The following is a 21,674-nucleotide window of genomic DNA, read 5'->3' on the forward strand; positions in this document are numbered from 1 at the left end:
TTTGTATTAATGCCTCAAATATGATCTATGCTATTTTTGTACTTTGGGATATATACTAATCCTTCTGCCTTCTAAATTGAGCTGTTCATGTGAAGGGCAGTCATGTAGCCCTCACTAGTATCATCAACACCTTCCTCACCTTGTAACCATAGAGGAAGAATTGGAACCAATGTAATGATTGATTCTTATTTGGAATGTTTCTGTCCCAGCCTCCCAATTTAGTCATTCTTTGGAAAGGAGGGGGTAGGTGTGAGTGAATTTTTGGAGTTAGGATCCAGTAAGAACAAGAGTTATTGAGTTTCAGCTTTAAAGTTAATGGAGGCAGATTTTGCTCCGAGGAGATGCGTTGGTGGATGTATTCCCATCCTTGAGTTCCTGCACATAAAATCTACTCCATGCACAGAAAAGGCCAAACTGTAAGGGCTTGAAAACAACACCAGAAGAATCTGGCAAAGAGTTCTTTACTGAAATCAGGGAAATTGGGAAAGTAACTTTGTCCTTTGTCTATCTTCAGGGAAAAACATAGGCTGGTGGGAGAAACAAGGGATTTCTGCTAAGTCCTTTCTGATTCTTCCTACAATAGCATTTAAGTGCTTGCTTTCTAACCCTTATCAAATGATTGATATTGACTTTTCCTCGCTTAAGTAAAATTCATCCTTTGTTTAATTTCTGTCCAGTGAACAAAATGCTAGTAACTTTTTCTGGGTGTAGTCTCAACTAATAGTTTCAATTAGCCAAAAAATTTATTGAGAATCTTCAGTATGTGGCATATGCAAGATTTAAGAAATTAAATTACTCCCCTCTCCGATCTCCCTTATGAACCCCCCACCCAAAAGTCAGCACACTTTATTTCACTTGATTGCATAAAAGACCTAGCAGAACGACCTCAGCTGCTTTTTATTTTTTTAATTTGTGAGTTTGAGTCGGCTGAGCCTTGTCAATAATTCCCTTAAGTATCCAAAGGAACCCTTCTCTTTCTTTGGCTTCTTCTCTCCCACAGGGCCCATTATCTCTATTAGCCTGCCTTAGAGAAGGAAGAGACATTCACGACATGGTCTAACTTCTCTGAAGTCAAGGATGCCTTCAAAAGCAAAGTTTGGGCCACTGGGGGAGGGACTGCAGGAAAGGAGACCACAGGGAGGAGGGAAGGAATTATAAACAAAGGGACAGCTGTGTATTGGCCCATTCTTTCTGGGCAATTGTGGAGCTTCTTTAGAGCCACTGAAGAAAGTAAAATCCAGAGGCAACTTTAAAAAAATGCCATTTAAGGTCTGACTTCTTAAGCTTATCTGCATAAAAAATAAGGATAAAAGAAATAATGCAAGCCAGGTGGCAGGGTTCTAACCCAATCCGGTTTTCAGTTATGTTTATTTTGTAAAAAGCAACCATTACATTCTCTATTTGGCAATGATGGGGTTCAGGACATGGTACTCCAAAATATCGCACCTTGGCATTTGAGAAAGCAGCAGAAGAAAGGAAGTCATTCTCACCCCGTCTGCGTTCTTCCCCTGAAGCAGGTAAGAAAACCTGGAAGGGTTTTCTGATTTTCCTCTGAAGTGGGTCATAAGACACTCATTTGAGAGGTGCCCTTCCTCTACCAGGAGGAAAGGAACATCCTTACCTCTGAAGACACAGGGACACAGAGAAGAATCTGAACAAACAGGTCTTGCTAAGTACTCCCCACCCCCATTTATTAAATTAGATCATACTTTTTATCCAATCATGTCTTCGTGACTCTCGACTTGTTTGTCAAACTTAAAAATTATAAAGGTTTACCACTTTCTTCCAGTCTTCATTTCCTTATGAAGGCTCCCGTGTTCTGCAAAAGTGATATTAAGTAAATGTGTATGCTTTTCTCTTGTTAATTCTTCTTTTGTTATAGGGGGACTCAGCCGTGATCATCGAATGGGTGAGGGAAAGATATTTCTCTTTCTCTACAGAAATATGCCAGAATAACCCAAATGGGTAAGCCAGGGCATCCCTTGGTTGCAGTTTCCTGGACCAAGACCTAAATACCCTCAGATGCTACCCCACTTAAATGATCTATGCTATTTTTGCACTTTAGAATACATACTAATCCTTCTGGCTTCTAAATTGAGCTGTTTATGTGAAGGATGGTCATGCAGCCTTCAGGTCCCACTAAGAAGCCATAGATTTAAAAAATTTAAGTTTAGGCTGGTGCTGTGGGTCAGGCCTATTATCCCAGCACTTTGGGAGGTTGTGGCAGGTGGATCCCTTGAGCTCAGGAGTTCCAGACCAGCCTGGGCAACATGGCGAAACCCTGTCTTTACAAAAAACTACAAAAATGAGCCAGGTAGGGAGGCGCCTGTAGTTCCAGCTACTCAGGAGGCTGAGGCAGGAGAATCGCTTGAGCCTGGGAGGTGGATGTTGCAGTGAGCTAAGATCGCACTACTGCACTCCAGCCTGGGCAACAAGCCAAACCCTGACTCAAAATAAATAAAATAAAATAAAATTTAAGTTTATAAAATCTTAAATAGCTTTGGGAGAAGTATGATTAATAAAGAAGGAAATTATGGAGAGAGAAAAAAGAATTTTTTTCCCTTGATTGTGTAATTTGGATTTTCTTTCCAAATAAATAGCTGCTTCCACTAGCCAGGTGGAAGCATCTATGTCTGTGACCACAATGAGGCACTAGGAAGGTGGTGCACGCAGAGTGTGCCTTGCCCTCAGCATCTCTTCATTTAGCTGCTCCTGAGTTGTATCCTTCATAATAAACTGGTAAGAGTAAGTACAAAATAAAAATTAGCCAGTTGTTTCTCTTACTAACATGACATGAAAATATTTAATTTTTTTAGCGAATTGATGGCAAAATTCCATTTCTGAGGAGTGAAAGATCAAAGATTAACTTTATTATTTAAAAAATAACTTTTTCTAAGTATAAAATTAATTCATTTTCATTATGAAAAATTAGGGGAAAATGAACGTGACATTACATTAAAAATCACAAATAATTTATAAGACCTTCTTTACTTGCTTCATAATTAATCTAGCTTGAGGAAAATAGTAGGAAAAACTTACTAGAATTAGAAGGCGAGGAATAGTGAGGGAGAAACCTTCTTTTATATGCCTGCAAAAGAGAAAGAAAAAAAAGATTCTTAGGGCTAGTTAGTGGCTTTGGGGCACCTGTCTCTTTCCCTCTTGAGCCTAGAACTGCTGACCTGGAATATGATTCCCCATAAGACTTTAACACATGTGAGCGAGAGGATTGTGTGGAGACACCTTGGAGCTGAAGTCTTAAAAGGAAGCTCCTGTATGAGAGCTGCCCAGCACCAGCTGCTGGCTTGGTGACCAGATACAGTGAGGCACCAGGAGGGCCCCTGTGCAGGGTCAGATAGACGATGTGGGTCCCTGAGAATTCCCTCCATGAAAATCATTCGTCTTTAAACGAGATCAAAACAAGTTCTTGGGGCCTACTCTTTAGTTGGGAGTTCCCCAGTGTTATCATTCTGGAATATTTAAAAAATCATGGCTGGGCACTGTGGCTCACGCCTGTAATCCCAACTTTGGGAGGCCAAGGCGGGCAGAGCACGAGGTCAAGAGCTCAAAACCATGCTGGCCAACATGGTGAAACCCCGTCTCTACTAAAAATATAAAAACTAGCCCGGCATGGTGGCATGCACCTGTAGTCCCAGCTACTTGGGAGGCTGAGGCAGGAGGATCGCTTGAACCCAGGAGGCGGAGGTTGCAGTGAGCCAAGATCACGCCTCTGCACTCCAGCCTGGGTGACAGAGTGAGACTCCATCTAAATAATAATAATAATAATGATGATCCATGTGGGTTGAGTTCATGTGTGTGTGTGTATGTACACTGTATGCTTTGGACTTTATCTTCCAGTAAAATTATAACTTTGAAAAGTTAGCTGAGATGATAAGATATGCTATACTTTTTTTTGTATGCTATTTTTCATTTGGGAGTGGAGAAATGGTTTTCAAGGAGCTGAAGAACTAAAGTAGTATATTTTATATATTACTTCTGTATATTTTGACTTGTAGTGAGTAGCCAAGCAAAATCTTGGGCCCTCTGAGAAGGCTGAGGTTGTCATGCAAATGACCTTGCTCTGCAGACTCTCACCAGCAATTAAGGATTAGGAATCTGGGAGGCTTCAGTACTGGTTCGTCTTGATGTCAAAGTTTGGATGATAGTGGGACTCTAATTTTGGGCTATTCTTCCATGTGAATGTGTGGGAATCATGTATATTTGTGAATAATTCAGAAACTCAGGGGTCTTAAAGTGAATTTTAAAATTATAAAAATCCTAACTTTTCAGTTCCTTTTATGTGTCTTCCCAGAAATATCTGTTTAGAAGGAAAACTTGGGAGCTGGTCCATCATCTTTTTTCTTTCATTTGCCATGATTAGGGGAAGAGGGGCTACAGAATTGGTTTGGTCATCACCTCTTCATAATTTAGTTGTGATTCAAGATGTTCTCTTATGAGAAGTAGCAATATGAGGCCATAATGTGACATCTGTTTTGCACAATCAAAACATTCCTTTGCTGAGCTCAAATGCCCTTTTAGTGCTTCTGGGATAAGCCCCGAGAAAATGCTTTATCTGCTTCTGTACATCCATGAGGAAATAAACGGCTTTAAGAAAGCTTCTCAACTGGAGGTGTAACTCTAAGAAAAATTGGAACAAACGCTCACTTCATCTCTCACCCAAAATGTCTTCTGCAAACTTATTCAAAGAGCCTCAGAACCAGAAAGAGAAGGAGGCATATCTACACAATGTATCTGGAGATTGGAAGCTGGAGGGAGGATTGAATCGCCAGTGAACTTTGCACTGCGATTTCATATTGAAGTGGCTGCATCTGTGCCACCTGTGGATGGCACGATTGGAGCATTAGTCCTTGCTCAGCCTCCGCACCATTGATAACTCTGCTTAACATCGCCACAGCGGAAGCTTTGTTGGAAGCCACAGTCACTTTGCTTCGGCAATGGTGTACATTGGTGCCCCATTCAACCTTTTTTTCTGACATTAGCACATTTGAATGGGCCACCAGTGAAGCCATTCAGCGAGAACATGCAACCGGGGTTTCTGGGTGGCCTAGGGCTGAGCTGAGAATTCTCATTAATGGACTGCAAGACTTAGCCTATTGAGGTACATGAACTCAGTGACCAAAGAAAAGTGAGACAAAGATGTCCCTCACAGGAACACGTAGGTCAGAAGTGGACAAAAGCAGACACGGACCAGTCAAAGCTATTTGATTACTGAGCTGAAAAGGGAACACCGACCGATCTCTGTGGTGGGGCAGCACAGCTGATTTGAGGGAAATCTCCAAATGCCCGCACACTCTGAGAGTGAGGCATTTACTAGAATTGCAGGTGGTGTGTGAAGTTATTTTTAAAATGTTTTTTCTTCCACTTGTCTTTGTGGTAATTTCCTATTTGACAGTACTTAGAAAAGGCCCCAAATAACTAGAAAGAAAAGAAAGGGCAAAATTGAACTGGAAAAAGCGTGCTTAAAAGTGAAAGGTGATCACGGGCAACATTCCCCCTACTGCTGGTCCTCTGAGCTACTTTCAAGCTCTTAGGGACTAGAAAATGTTCTTTGAGAGCCAGAACTTTTGCATGTTTAGGATTATAACTTTAATACATTAGCATAATTTCAAAACTTTTTTACTCTAAGATATAGGATAAAAAATGTAAGTATGAAATTTTGCAAAAAGATAAAGGAAAAGCATCACTGGAAAAGTTTAAGAAATCAGTTTGGGATCTATGAACATGGTCAGTAATAGCATGCTTAACTCGAATTAATCCCATGCTCTTGCTTGTTGAGGTATACATTTCTGTGGGAGATATATTAGTCCCTTGTACTCAATGTGATCTGTGCAAATATCCAGAGAGCTAATACTTAGATGCATATGAAATTTGAAAAGCATTCTGCAATTTTTCCAAATGGCATTTAAATAACTATACTAATATTAGGTTGGTGCAAAAGTAATGGCAAAAATCGCAATTACTTTTGCACCAACCTAGTAATTCATTCCAAACCAAGTTTAATTATTAGGACTTGGTTAAAAACTTTACAGCTTCTTGAGATAGCAATATATTTTAAAATGTTCAAAATGTTGGTGTTATGAGATTTGGGGAACCTAAAAATACCTATAATCTAGTTCTTTTTATAAAAGGAAAAGGGAAGAAAATGTGTTTTTTATCCCATCATACATAATGCAACTATTTTTTTGAGGAAGAGATACAATTTAAAAAGTGTGGCCGAGGGTAAAGGAAGAGACACGTTTTAACAAGAGTCATATCCATTTATATTGAAACAACTTCATGAAGGAGAGGACTTCAGGGTCCATTTAACCTAGCTCTTCTGTTGTATCCATGGTGTTATTGAAGCCTACAGAGGTTTAGCAGGCTGCCAATGGCCCACCCAGCACCTGGATTTAAAAGTAACACTTCATCTTGTTATGGGAATTGTTTCATTAGAGCAGTTATAAGTCATTTCTTATTAAGGGGCTAGAATCCTTAAATTTATGATTTGTTCTGCATGTTAAATTTAATAAACGTAAAATAGATTTATATGCTGCATATATATCTGTTATGATACTTCTAGTAAATATTTCCCTAACTGTTTAAAGCTCTAGTAAAAGCTAACAAGAACAACATCAAAAGTGGCCGTTCCCCAAAAACAAACCTTTGAGACAATCTAGCTTTGCCTTTTTGAGAATTTTTTAAGTCAGTTCCCTTTCTCTTACCTTCATACTGTCAGAGGTGTTTGAACCAAAGTGACTCCATCTTTAATAGGGGCTGGGTAAAATGAGGCTGAGACCTGCTGGGTCGCATTCTAGGTGGTTAGGCTTTCTTAGTCACAGGATGAGATAGGAGCTCCGCTCAAGATATAGGTCACAAAGACCTTGCTGATAAACAAGTTGTGATAAAGAAACCAGCCAAAAACACATGGTTACAAAACTGACCTCTGGTCGTCCTTGCTGCTCATTATATGCTAATTACAATGGATTAGCATGCTAAGCAACACTCCCACCAGTGCCATGCCAGTTTACAAATGCCATGGCAACACCCAGAAGTTACCCTATATGGTCTAAAATAGGGAGGGACCCTCAATTCCAGGAAATTCCTGCCGCTTTCCAGGAAAATTCATGAATAATCTACCCCTTGTTTAGCATATAATCAAGAAATATCCAGAAAAAAAAAACCAACCAGCAGCCCTTAGGGCCGCTCTGCCTATGGAGTAGCCATTCTTTTCTTCCTTTACTTTCCTGATAAATTTGCTTTCACTTTACCCTGTAGACTTGCCTGGAATTCTTTCTTGGATGAGATCCAAGAACCCTCTCTTGGGGTCTGGATTGGGACCACTTTCTGGTAATAATAAGAACTCTTTAACTTTCTTTTGGCATATCTTATCTAGTTCACTTCTAATATTTCTCCTTTAGGCTGCTTCAAAATGTGTAGGCAAAATACTTTTTTCCACCTATGTTGTATTACTTAGAAGAATCTTCCCCTGGAAATTCTTCAACTTGAGGCTTCAGTTGTTTTTTAGTGAAGAGGTCCAGAATATGCCACCCCCAAAAATACCACTTTGGCATAAGGATTACTTTAAGCTGAAGGCAACTGAAGAAACAGCAGACCCAGGAAAAGTTCTTTGCCCTCCCTGCTTCTGTCTAAAAGCAGGGCATAAATTTCTCTTTGTAAAGGTGACAGAAATTGCTATTTGTAAAAGCATTTCCCTCTCCCATTCCAGGAAGACCAGAGAGGGCACAGAGAAGAGTGTGCATAACAAACCTTTCTAAACAACCTTTATCCATCATATATTTCCTAGTCACCTTCCCACAATTTATTACACCACCCCTAGGAGCTCAAACCCACTTTCCTTTGTCTAGTCACTTCTCTATAATTTATTGCCTTTTCTTAAAATGGTATATAAGCCCCCTGTCTAACTGCTTCTTTGGGTTTTTACTTATTTTCTGTGAAGCCCCTCACACATAACATGTGAACTCAATAACTATTTATGCCTTTTCTCCTGTTAATCTGTCTTTTGCCAGTTTAATTCATAGGCCCCCAAACTCAATAACTATTTATGCTTTTCTCCTGTTAATCTGTCTTTTGCCAGTTTAATTCATAGGCCCCCAAATAGTGAACCTGAGAGGGAAACGTTTTTTCCTCCCCTACACTAGCTAATCACTAAATTATCACTCCTTTTGCTCCAATCAAGTCCATGTATGTTTTTTTACCTTCAGTTTCCAGCTGTTAGTGCATGGTGCTTCCATGTTGTCTTGCCCAATATGGTTTTATTTCATTTGAATTATTCTTTTTAGTTAAAAATTTACTTGCAAATGCTTTACTATTAGTCACACATGTATTGGCGATGAGTGAAAATGGGCCCACTAGGAGACACTGTAACATCATCTTTGTTATTGTTTTTGGAGGGCATGGCTTAGGATTAGAAGAAATGAGAATTTGTTTATACAATTTGAAACTGTCTATTCAATAAGTAATTGAATCTTTAGGGTCTCTTTTAAGGACAATGACTTTATCTAAATTTTGTTTGAAGATACTGCCAAAGCAAAGTTGGGATAAATCATCAGATTCTTATCTACTGAAATTTTATCTAAATCTAAGCTTTTTATCATACAGATTAATGGAAATAGGAATTCACTTGGGCTTTCATATCTTTGTTTTATTTTTCCACCGAAGAATCTGCTGGGTTTGGATTTATTACTATATTAGAGATACAATAATAGTTTCCATTTAGCTAATAATACTATGTGTGAGAAACCATACTAAACATTTGACATGCATTCTCTAATCCTTATAACAACCCTATGAAGTAGGCACTTTACTATCCGTGTTTGACAGATGGGGAAACTTCAGCTTTGAAAAGCTAAGTAACTTGGCCGTGGTTACTTGGTTATTAAGTAAGGAATTGGATAAAGAGTTCTTAGAAATGGTTTAGCCCTGGTTCCTTTAAAGAAACAAAGTCTTATTTATAATTGTATCTTTTTTTTTTTTTTTTTCCCAAGACGGCGTCTCGCTCTGTCACCCAGGCTGGAGTGCAGTGGTGTGATCTCAGCTCACTGCAACCTCCGCCTCCCTGGTTCAAGTGATTCTCCTGCCTCAGCCTCCTGAGTAGCTGGGATTACAGGCCCAGCTAATTTTTTGTATTTTTAGTAGAGACGAGGTTTCACCATGTTAGCCAGGATGGGCTTGATCTCCTGACCTCAGGTGATCCACCCGCCTCGGCCTCCAAAAGTGCGGGGATTACAGGCATGAGCCACCATGCCGGGCCTATAATTATATCTTATTATGCCCTATGAGTGCCCTTTCTCTTTACTATATTAATGACACATGATGCTTTCCCAGTAGTTCAAGGTCAGTAAGTGTACAGCCAAGGGCAGGGAAAATGTACATGGATATGTCAGACCACCAAGTTGTAGCTAAGACTCATGGTCACAGCGGCCTTCATATGGAAGATGCAGGGAGGGGCATGCTTAACTTTCAGACCAGTGCCTGGGTACATTCATATTAGGAACTTGTTTGCCAACATTGGCAGCTGGCTAGATGGAGGTGATAAAACGCTCTTGTTCTCATTTCTTATTATGCTCACTGATTGTGACCTCTGCTCCCACAGATCTCCTTCTTTTATCCTTCAGGTGTTCTGCCCTCTGTTTTGATTTCTCTGGGACACAAATGAAATTATTTTCTGAATTGTGAAAGTCCACATTATCAACTAATGCACTGTTACTGTCACGTTTCTGCTGTTTGGATGCTTGTTCTATTGTGAAAACTTACCCAAACTTGGGGTTTAGGAAAAGGCCTTTTATAGTTTTCGTCAACTGAAGAAAGAGCAGCATTAGGTATAATTATACATTTTGATAAAGTAAAGCACAAATCTGTCATGTTTTATGTTAACAGCCTACATGATGGTGATCTTACACATGGTCTGAAGTTAGCAGCTCATGGGAGAAGGCTGACATGTTAAAACACAAATTTACCTAATCTGACACTTCAGGTTACTCCAAGGCGGGTGGAAATTTGGCAGCAACGGCTTGTGCCATTGCCCTAAGGAGAAACAAAATATAAACCTTTTACAATCTCCCTGGGAATTTTTTAAAAAAACTTGAGGCCCAAGTCCTACCTCAGACCAACAAAATAAAAATGATCTGGGGATGGGGTCCAGGGATCGGACTTTTTAAAAGCCTCCCCAGGCAATTCTAATGTTCAGCCATAGTTGAGAAGTGCTGATCAGGCATAATGTACAGATGAAATATTATCATGTGTAACATTGTACAAGGTTCTTTGGGAGATATAGAAATCAGGAAAGACGTGGTTCTTGCCTTCAAGGAACTTTTGATTTGGATGAAAAGACTCTTGCCACAAAAATGGTTACTAATAATATAATGCAGTCACTCATTGTTAGTAAGTGATGTCATAGTCTTAGTGGAGACTGCTTTCCAGCGTGTGTAGCTTCCATTCCCTATCCTCCTAGCATCAGTAATAATAATTGCCTCCTGAGATTTTATATGCCCCATTTAATCTTCTCAACTGCTTATCAGTTAGGTATTATTCCCATTTCACTGCAGAAAAACTAAACCTTAAAGATATTGTTGTTTATATAAAGTCTGAGAGACAAGTTTTGAACCCAGGTCTGTTGGGAACCAATATCCATGCTTGCTAACCATTAGGTTATACCATTTGGTCTCGGTAGATGCATAGTCGATAATAGCTAGAGTGAACTGTAGGCCATAAAATGTTTCTGAGCACTTTAGTATAGTTATATTTCTTAATTATTTTTTTAAACTGCAAATTAAAAAAATTAAATCACAGAAAAGTTGAAAGAATAATACATTGAACATTGTATACCCTTTACAACTACATCCATCAATTATTAACATTTCACTACCTCTGCTTTATTTTGCTCCCTATTTATTTATTTAGTTATTTAGAGACAGGGTCTCACTCTGTCACCCAGGCTGGAGTGCAGTAGCGCAATCTTGGCTCGTTGAAACCTGCGCCGCCCCTGGGCTCAAGCAATCCTACCACCTCAGCCTTCTGAGCAGCTGGGACCACAGATGTGCACCACCACTCCCGGCTAATTTTTGTATTTTTAGTAGAGATGGGCTTTTACCATGTTGTCCAGGCTGATCTTGAACTCTTGAGCTCAAACGATCCACCTGCTTCGGCCTCCCAAAGTGCTGGGATTATAGGTGTAAGCAAGTGTGCCTGGTCCCCATTTATTTATATATGTATATATGTATCCTTTTCTGTTATTATTGAACCACTTGAAGTTGCAGACATTGTGATACTTCACCCAGTGATACTTTGGTTTGCGCTATCTAAGTGTAAAGACAATTTTCTATATATCCATTACACTGTTCATACCGAAGACAATTAATGTGAATTCAGTTTTGTCATCTAACATGCAGCCCATTAAAAATTTCCCCAGTTATACCCAATATATCTATTTAGGTGCTTTTGTTGACCCAAGATCCTATGAAAGTTGGTTAATTCTGTGGTTGTAATGTTTAGAAACTTTTAGTCTAGAAGGAGTCTACGACTTCTTTTATTTATGATATTGACTCTGTTTTAATGATCTAGGCCAGTTGCCTTGCAAAAATGTCTCCTCTTTGGGGATTTGTCTGATTGTTTTCTCACAGTTAGGCTCAGGTTAAACATTCTTTGCAAGACTATTGGATAGGTCATGTGTATTTCTTATTGGATCCGCCAGGAGGCACACACCAGGCTGTCCTACTGTTGATGATGCTAAGTTTGATTGCTTGGTTAGGATGGTAATGTCATGCCTAATTTCCCTATTGTAAAGTTAACCTATGTGGTCATATTTTAAAACCATAATCTTTGACCCAGTGGTTTTGGTATCCACTGATCATTTTTACATTGATGGTTGAAAAATGGTGATTTTCTAACTCTATCATTTCCTGAATATTTTTTAGTTGGTGTATTAGTCTGCTTGGGCTGCCAAACGAAACACCACAATCTGGGTGGCGTAAATGGAAATTTATTTTCTCATAGTTCTGGAGGCTAGAAAGTCAAGATCAATGTGCTGCCAGGGTTGGTTTCTGGCGTGGCCTCTCTTCCTGGTTTATAGATGCCACCTTCTCACTTTGTCCTCACAGGATCTCTTCTCTGTGTATATGCATGGGGGGAAACAGGGAGAGAGGGAGAGAGAGGGGGAGAGAAGGGGAGAGAGAGAGAGAGAGAGAGAGAGAGAGAGAGAGACAAAGCATGAGAGAGCCCTTTGGTGTGTTCTTCTTATAAGATACCAGTTCTGTTGAATTAGAGCCCAATCCTTAGGGCCTCGTTTAACCTTAATTACCTCCCTAAAGATCCTCTTTCCAAATACAGTCACATTGGGGGTTAAAGCTTTAACCTACAAATGTTGGTGGGGATGTAATTCAGCCCAGAACAGTTGGTATTCTTCTGTAAAGCGGAGCTTTCTCTTATTTTTCCCTTACCTCCTCCTTCTCTTTTCTCCCCATCTCTGCCTCCCTGTTTTCTTCTAAGTATCACTATGGACTCATGCATTTATTTTTTATTTAATGTGATAACCTATCTCTGTCATTATTCATTTTAATGATCAAATTGTCCAAGATATGGACAGTGGGAGCTCCTTCAAATTAGTTCTTGTGTCCTTTTGACATGCCTCTATTAGTATGTAAGCACTTTCTTGCTTTCTTGAACAACAAGATATTCCAGGTTGCCTTGTATTTTCCCTATTCCAACCATTTTTGGAATCAGCCATTTCTCCAAGTAACCCTGGTTCCTTTTAGTGGGAAATGGTATTTAGAAACACAATCTGTGTGTTTGTTGTTACTAGTTATGATTACCCTCTAAACCAGTTATTTTTAATAAAGTTCTCTATATTATACCTATAGAACCTGTGCCAACGAAGGCTTTATTGAATTAGAGACTAACTCTTCAAGAGTACAATCAGGCATTTAATAAGCATTTGGAAAGCCTTTGATTGGCTTGGGACATAGCATGCACTTAGTATATTGACAAAAGAAAGAATGAATGAATGAATGGCCTTGGGTCATGGGTTTTTCTTGATCTGCTGGGAGGGTCTTCTAACTCCAGTGAATTCGCGCAGGCTGTGGTGAGTGGAGGAGATTGGGATCAATCCTAATGTATTATCTACATTTTCAGCATGTATCACTCTCTCCCATTATTGAGAAAAATCCAGATTCCCATCTCCTGAGCCTCTATAAGCTCTTACGGCTGTTTTCCCAGGAAACGAATCTGTGGCGCCTCCAACTCTTCGTTTGTGTTTCTCAGTGCATCCCCTCAGGTTTCTAGGGCGATGAGCTGACTTATCTTGAAAGAAATACTTGAAATTTTTCCCCTAGTTTTACAAAGCAGATAGCTAAGGAATTTTTTTCACAGATGAAGAGAATCCAGTTAAAATGAAGCAAGGAATACAGATTTCAGAGCACTTGAGAATCTCGTACATTTAATATCTATTCTGAGGAGCAAGGATTCAGTAGCAACCACTCTTTGAGGATCTATTTACTGTCAAAGTGTAATTGGATTTTGATATAGCAGTTCATTTTGGTGGGGGTGGGGATGGGAAGGTGATTACAAAGTAACAAACAAAATGTAAGCGATGGGACCTTTGATTTATTTATCTTTTCTTGCTCCTGGATCTTTACAGATACTGGGAATAAACCCCTTATCCCCCACAGTGGTCTTAGAAAACAAGGCATACACTTCAACTACTTCTGCTGTGAATAATCCATTGAATCCAAACAGTATTATACTAGATTCATCAGTGTTCACACAAAGGTCATATCCTTACATATCTCTTTGAATTTGTGGGACACATATGGTGTACCACTTCTATAGAAGAAATATTTTCATTTTAGAATTCAACTTTTATAACCTTTGGCAACATGTAGTATCAATGGCTCTTTGTTGTTCAAAAAAAAAGTAAAACTGTAAGCTATCCCCAAGGATATTCAGGGCGTTGCTATAGCAACAGAATCTGCCTCCCAGCACCACAAGAGAAGCTATGAATAAAAGATGGTGTTCTAAGGACAACAGAATAGAAGAGGTTGTTTCGATCCTTCTAATACCTGATATTTGCTGTTATTTTGTTAAATGCAAAATAAAAATCTTGGGGAAAGGCCCATTTTCAATATAGAAAAGGATGAATTTCTATATTGTACTTCAGATGTTGTGAGGAAAAAGACATACTTTCTGAATAGTATCAGCCCATGGTAGGAAGACCAGGGAAGGGCCAAAATATTTGATTTATATATTTTTCTGTTTAGTTTTGTACTTCAGATGAAGAACCTCAAAGACAAATGTGTTAATCAGAAATACAAAAGAATGGGATTATTTTAAATTCTGACCCAAAATAGTTTCCTGATTCCATATTTAAACACAAGCACACTTTACATAAAGGTACCATAAAACAAAATGTTCTAATTTCAGCTTGCATTGTTTATTCTGAATCCAATTCTTTCATGTATACCTACTTGGTCATCGATTTTTAATGGTTTCAACATAGCTACCTATCTACCTACCAACCTAGCTATGTTTCATGATACTGGGTATTTTAGGACCCAAATCTGAAGGTGAAACACAAGGTTTCGGTTGATTCAGAAGTGAATGAACTTTGAACCTCTCTATTCCCTCCCTCCTCACCCACATGTACATATGTATATCTTGCCACTTGTGTCTTCATATCATGTTTAGTTTTTATGAAGCTTATTTTGTTGTATGAAGCTATTGGTAAAATGTTATTCAGAGAGGAGGTGAAGAACTTACCCCTCAGTAAGTGCTTATTTTCAAAATATTCAGAGCTACATAAAATTACTGCCAGAAAATATGACTATTAGAGCAAATGGAATGCTATAGACTAAATCGTATCCCTCAAAAATCATGTGACTAACCCCCAATGTGACTTTATGGACATATGGCCTTTATGGAAGTAATTATGACTAAATGAGGTCATAAGGGTAGGGCCCTGGTCTGATAGGATTAGTGTCCTAGAAGAGTAGGACACCGGAGCTTGCTTTCTCTTCACTTGCAGGCATGAAGAAAAGGCAATGTGAGGTTACATCAAGAAGGCGGCTGTCTATAAGCTAGGAAGAGAGCCCTCACTAGAAATTGACCATGCTGGCTTCCTAATATTGGACTTTCAGCCTCCAGAACTGTGAGAAAATAAATTTCTGTTGTTCAGGCCACACAGTTTATGGTATTTTGTGATGGCAGCCCAAGCTGACTAATACTCCTGTATTAAAATTATACTATTTTGTATAATTATTTTCTTAATTTTCCATCAAAGTCAAAGTATAGCTCTGTTTGTAGGGGAAACAGGCAGGTACACAAATAATCTTAAAGTTTCTCTAGAACTTTTCTTTTGCTTTTGTCACCTTGGCAACTTTACACAATTAGTAATCTAAAGATTACTTAGTTATCAAATGTGGGTCTCAAAAACATAATTTTGGCTATAATAGCTAGAAAATGTGACCTTTGTTTTGGTTGGAATAATTTTCCCAATGAATTCATGGATAAGTACAATTATAGGAGCTTAAGGAAAATGTAGCGTTTTGTTTTTGAGCTTTATTTTAGTTTAGGTGTAGGTAGATAATGTTTGGGAAAGATGGACTTGTAGATTGTGTATTAGTACTAATCTTATAAGAATAAATTCTGGGTAAGCATTGTCCAAATTTCAGAGACTTCCCTTATTGTTGTTAATTCTCCTTGGATCCTTCCATCATTTAAAGTCTCCAGGGATATTTTGATTAGTAAGGAATCTATTCAATTGAGCTGATTATATGACTTGGCTGTTTCTCTGACTCTTAAAACTAGGCAATACACCAAAATGTTAATAATGTGTGGTGAGAACAGCGGTGGGAACATGGGCAATTTTCTCTCCTTACTTTTCCACTTATTGTCTAAATTTTGTATAAGCAGTCATTACTTTCATAATGGAAAAAATAATAGAGTGAAAAAATACTAGATATTAGAAGAACTTAACAAAAATTTCATCTTCTTTCAAAAAGAATTTGAGGTAGTTTACAGTAAAAGACATTTGAGGTACCATAAAGCTAGACAAGCTAGAAATTAGAAATCTAAAATTATGAAAAGAGGAGGAAAGTAAATACTTCAATGAGATTTAATAATGGTAACAGAACATTGTAGTAACCGAATGTTGTAGTTAGCACTGAGCTTCCTGACAGTCAAGAAAAAGAGATACTGGATTAGAGAATTCTCATTATCCAATCAAAAGAAAGTATATAGTATTTTGTAGAAGAACATTTTTTCCTTGATAAACTCTTAAAAGGAATTTGCCATAGTATGTTCTTATTTGTGTAAAACATAAAAAGGATATATTTACATGCTTGTAAATTCAGAGAAAATGTCTGGAACCTAGTATGTTTATTGAGGCACTATTCACAATAGCAAAGACTTGGAACCAACACAAATGTCCAACAATGATAGACTGGATTAAGAAAAGGTGGCACATATACTCCATGGAATACTATGCAGCCATAAAGAATGATGAGTTCATGTCCTTAGTAGGGACATGGATGAAGCTGGAAACCATAATTCTCAGCAAACTATCACAAGGACAAAAAACCAGACACCGCATATTCTCACTCATAGGTGGGAATTGAACAATGAGAACACTTGGACACAGGAAGAGGAACATCACACACCGGGGACTGTTGTGGGGTGGGGGGAGGGGGGAGGGATAGAATTAGGAGATATACCTAATGTTAAATGACGAGTTAATGGGTGCAGCACACCAGCATGGCACATGTATACATATGTAACAAACCTGCACATTATGCACATGTACCCTAGAACTTCAAGTATAATAAAAATATTTTTAAAAACTAAAAAAAAAAACTACTGACGATAATATAATGTCTTTAGTCACTTTTGCTGTTTAGCACAACTTCTTGCTTCTTTTGATGACAGTGTTCACCTTCCTTAAGGGAACTGCTTTTCTTCTATTCAGTCATGAGTTTCTGAGCACTGCCAACCACAATAGTTCTAATTGACCTAAACCAAGCCAATTAGAGCATGCCCCTGGAATTTTTCTAAGGGGGAAAAAAATCTCTTTTCCTGTTGGATGATGGTGATGGAAGGCTATGGTCCCCCATCACTGGAAGTCCTGTTCTCCTCCACCGGAGAAAAGTGAGAGAATGACTAACAGATCATAGAAGCAGAGATAAGAAGTTTACACCCCATGTTCCATTCCCTGTGGCCCTTGGGACTGCCCTTCCCATTCCTTCTTGTATTCCACTTCAAGCTATAGGTCTTGCATTTGCAATGAAAAGAATCCTGACTCCTTGATTGCTTCTAGGGGTTAGAATTGTGTGGGTAGGAAAGAAGATAGATGTGGGAGCTTTTCTATTGCTTAAAAACATTTTTTTGTAACAACATGCATAAATTACTTTTATAATAAAAATGCCAGTAGAAATAACAAGGAATTTATCGTGAGAAAATCTGTGCAAGGGACATTGAACAATATAGAGATCAGTACCTCAGAAAAGACTTTAAAGCAAATGCTCCAGGGTTTTATTCATGTCTCTTTCTCATATTGGGCTTTGTTAAAATCTGAGAATAACACTGAAGAGGTACTCAGTGAAGGAACCAAGTTAATGTGGTACCTTATACTAGATTACATGGTAGAATATTTAGAGAAGTGGACAGAGAATAAATCTCAGGCTATCAACCTTTCAACTCAATGGCCTTCCACCAGAACTGGAGAGCAGTCAATCCCAGGTGAACTTTTCTGGTGAGAAGTAAGTGTGCATATACTGTTGAAGGTACAGTGATATGATTTGGATTAAAGATGAGCATATGGCAGGGGTGACATATTTGGTTCTGCTCTTACCTGAATGAAGGGTCACGTCACTTGCAAATGGAGGTGAGTCACTCAGGTGTTTATGGTGGGGTCACGTTTTTCTTCAAGAGGCAACTTCAGATCTGCTCAAATCCTTGTAAATATTTCCCTGAGACCACAGGGTAGCTTAAGATGGATACAGCACATCATAGAGAAAAGAGACTTGAACTCTACCCTTCTTCAGCGTGACTCCCTGATACCTATAACCTCAGCAACCTCCCAATGCATCTACAGATCCACAGATTTAACTGCTCTTTAGACAAATATGTTGGAAGTACTTCAAAGTCAACATTCTGAAGCTGAACTTATTAAATATTCCTGTAAACATGTCTATATTTTTTGTTCCTTCTCTGGTTGTAGGATATCTCTATCTATGCAGTCATCCTAGTCAGGAATCTGGGAACTAGTCTAAATTTCTCCTTTCCCCTCACTCTCAATGTATAATTGCCTCTTTGCTTAAAATATTTATAGATTTTTGTCTTCTCCTTTCCATCTCAACTATCTATTTTTGGTTCCACCTGATAATTTTTCCTAAGATTAATTGGTGAATCAATTAATTCAACAAGTACTTATTGAGCATCTGTTGTGTGTCAAGCACTGTGCTAGGCTCTGAGGATTCAGTGGTGAGCAAAACCAACTGACCCTGTCTTCGTGAAGCTTGTAGTCTAGAGAGTTACTGCAATGCATCTCAACTGGGCTCCCTGCCTCAAAAACACATGCTCAGTCTATCCCTCTTAGCACTGCTTGAGCTCTTTCTAAAATAAAACTCCAAAATGCAAATCTGAGCTAAGTGTATTACTTTCAGGATAAAATACAGACTTCATAGCCTGGCACACAAGTCAGTCATGACCTGGCTCTGTCTTTAGTCTCTTTTTTTTTTTTTTTAACTATAGTAGCATAAAGAGTGATTAAAGAGTGAACCTTCCTCCAAAGCCATTGCTGAACATTACTCTCATTATTTATGCCAGGCCTCACAGTAGGGTAAAATCACTAGGTAGTCTGTATAAGGATATGAAAAGAAATAATATTTCCTTTCCTCTCTGTTTTAAAACTTCATATTTTGTTTCCCGGCTCAGAAAGTAATGGACTCAGGTACTTGATTTGGAAGTTCCTTTGCCCTTTATGAAGTACTCTCTTAAAAGAGGGTTTATAGGCTAGGCGCTACGGCTCACACCTGTTATCTCAGAACTTTGGGAGGCTGAAGCGGGCAGATCACTTGAGGTCAGGAGTTCGAGACCAGCCTGGCTAACATGGTGAAACCCTGTTTCTACTAAAAAAACAAAAATTAGCCATGCATGGTTGCGTGTGCCTGTAGTCCCAGCTACTTGGGAAGCTGAGGCATGAGAATCGCTTGAACCTGGGAGGCAGAGGTTAAAATGAGCCGAGGTTGTGCCACTGCACTCCAGTCTGGGTGACAGAGTGAGACTCTGACTCAAAAAAAGAAAAAAGAAAAAAAGAGGGTTTGCAGATAAATTATTAGGCCTTATGAGAAATTTCAGCAATATTACTGGAAAAAGTTCAATATACAAAAAAATAGAAAATATTAAAACAATGACATGTGCAATAGCAACAAAAAATGTAAGGTACTGAGAATATATTTACCAAAAGATATGCAGCACTTTAAAGGAGTTAATTGTAAAACTTTACTAAGGAATATAAAATAGAACTAAGTAAATGGAGATATGTAGTAAGTTTACAGTAAGAAGACTCAATATTGATGTAATTTTTTTCCAAAGTAACCCATAAAGTTGATTTCTCTATTAGGAGTTCCAGTCTTTTTTTCTTGAAACTTGACAAGTTGAAACTAAAATTAATATGGAATAATAAAATGCTAAGAAGAGCCAAAACAATTAAAAAAATAAGTGAGGGGAGGGTTATCTTATTGTATAACAAGATTTAATAAGAAGTGAGAGCAATTGGCCGAGCGCGGTGGCTCACGCCTGTAACCCCACCACTGTGGGAGGCCGAGGTGGGCAGATCACGAGGTCAGGAGATGGAGACCATCCTGGCTAACACGGTGAAACTCCGTCTCTACTAAAAAATACAAAAAGTTAGCCGGACGTGGTGGCGAGCGCCTGTAGTCCCAGCTACTCGGGAGGCTGAGGCAGGAGAATGGCGTGAACCCAGAAGGCGGAGCTTGCAGTGAGCCGAGATCGCGCCACTGCACTCCAGCCTGGGCGACAGAGCGAGACTCTGTTTCAAAAAAAAAAAAAAAAAAGGAAGTGATAGCAATTAAAATAGTGTGATATTGGCACAAACATAGGCAATTAGACTATAGATAGATGTGAGATGTTAGAATGTAACAGAGGTGCCAGTATAAATCAAGAAGAAAATTACAGACCATTTAATAAATGATGCTGGGATAATTGGCTATCTATATGGAAAAGAATTGGGTATTAGTTTCATACCACAAACAAAATTAAATTCTAGAAATATTAAAGACCTAGAAGAGAACTAAAACGAAATCTAAAACTTTAAAAACTTGAGGGCATCTTTAATCTCCAGGTTGGGAAGGAATTTTTTACATGAAAATCACAAGTCAGATAGGGAAAATAAATATGTTAACCATATTAAAATTTGCATGCAAAAGGCACCATAAAGTTAAAATTAGCCATTTTGAGAAGATATTTGCAATATATTATCTGAAACTGAATTCATGAACTGTTACTAAAAAATGTGCCTGAATTTCTTTCTCTTTCTTTTTGCTTCTTTTCTTTCTTCCCTCCCTCCCTCCTTCCCTCCTTCCCTCCTTCCCTTCTTCCTTCCTTCATTCCTTCCTTCCTTCCCTCCTTCCTTTCCTCCTTCCTTCCCTCCCTCCCTCCCTCCTTCCCTCCTTCCCTTCTTCCTTCCTTCCCTCCTTCATTCCTTCCTTCCTTCCTTCCCTCCTTCCTTTCCTCCTTCCTTCCCTCCCTCCCTCCTTCCTTCCTTTCTTCCTTCCTTCCTTCCCTCTTTCCTTCCTTCCTTCCCCCCTCCTCCTCCCTCCCTTCCTTTCTTTCTTTCTCTCTCTTTTCTTTCTTTCTTTTTTACTTCTGCAGCTCCAACATGTATCTTTATTTTCTCTCTGTATGAAGAATACTATTATCTACTCAGTAATCCAAGCCAGTGACTAACATATGAAATAAATTAAGAGGCAAATCAAAAAACAGAACAATAAAAGGGCAAATGATATAAGAGGTCAAATCATAGAAGAAGAAATCCTCCTGGTTAATATATAAAAGATATTCAACTTTACCTTTGGTAAGGTAAATGCAAATTAACGCTATAAGGCATTACTTCATGCCCATGAGATTGGCAAATTTTTTAAGTCTGGTGATACCAAGCATTGGCAGGAATGTGCTGAAGGAGGAGATGTTTTATGATGAGGGAAAGCAATTTGGCAAGACCTGATAAAGTGGAAGATGTACAGTCTTTAGTGATTCCACTTTCATTTTGTTAGTGTATTTTTGTAATAGCAAAAACTTGTAACACCTGAAACTTCCTTGAGAGATGGAGTGGATGGATGCATTATTGTGTATTCACATATTTATTGTAATTTCTAATATATTTAGGATATATATGCTGTCTTATCCTTTACATTTGTCCCATGTTCTCTGTTCCCTTTTTTCCTCCTTATTTTTGTCTTTTTAATGAATTAAACTTTTTTTTTTTTTTTTTTTGAGACAGAGTCTCACTCTGATGCCCAGGCTAGAATGTAATGGTGTGATCTTAGCTCACTGAAAGCTCCACCTCCCGGGTTCAAGTGATTCTCCTGCCTCAGCCCCCTGAGTAGCTGGTACTGCAGGTGCACGCCACCATGCCCAGCTAATTTTTGTAT

The sequence above is a fragment of the Pan paniscus genome, chromosome 15 (assembly GCF_029289425.2).
Source record: "Pan paniscus chromosome 15, NHGRI_mPanPan1-v2.0_pri, whole genome shotgun sequence".
In the NCBI taxonomy this organism is placed as follows: Eukaryota; Metazoa; Chordata; class Mammalia; order Primates; family Hominidae; genus Pan; species Pan paniscus.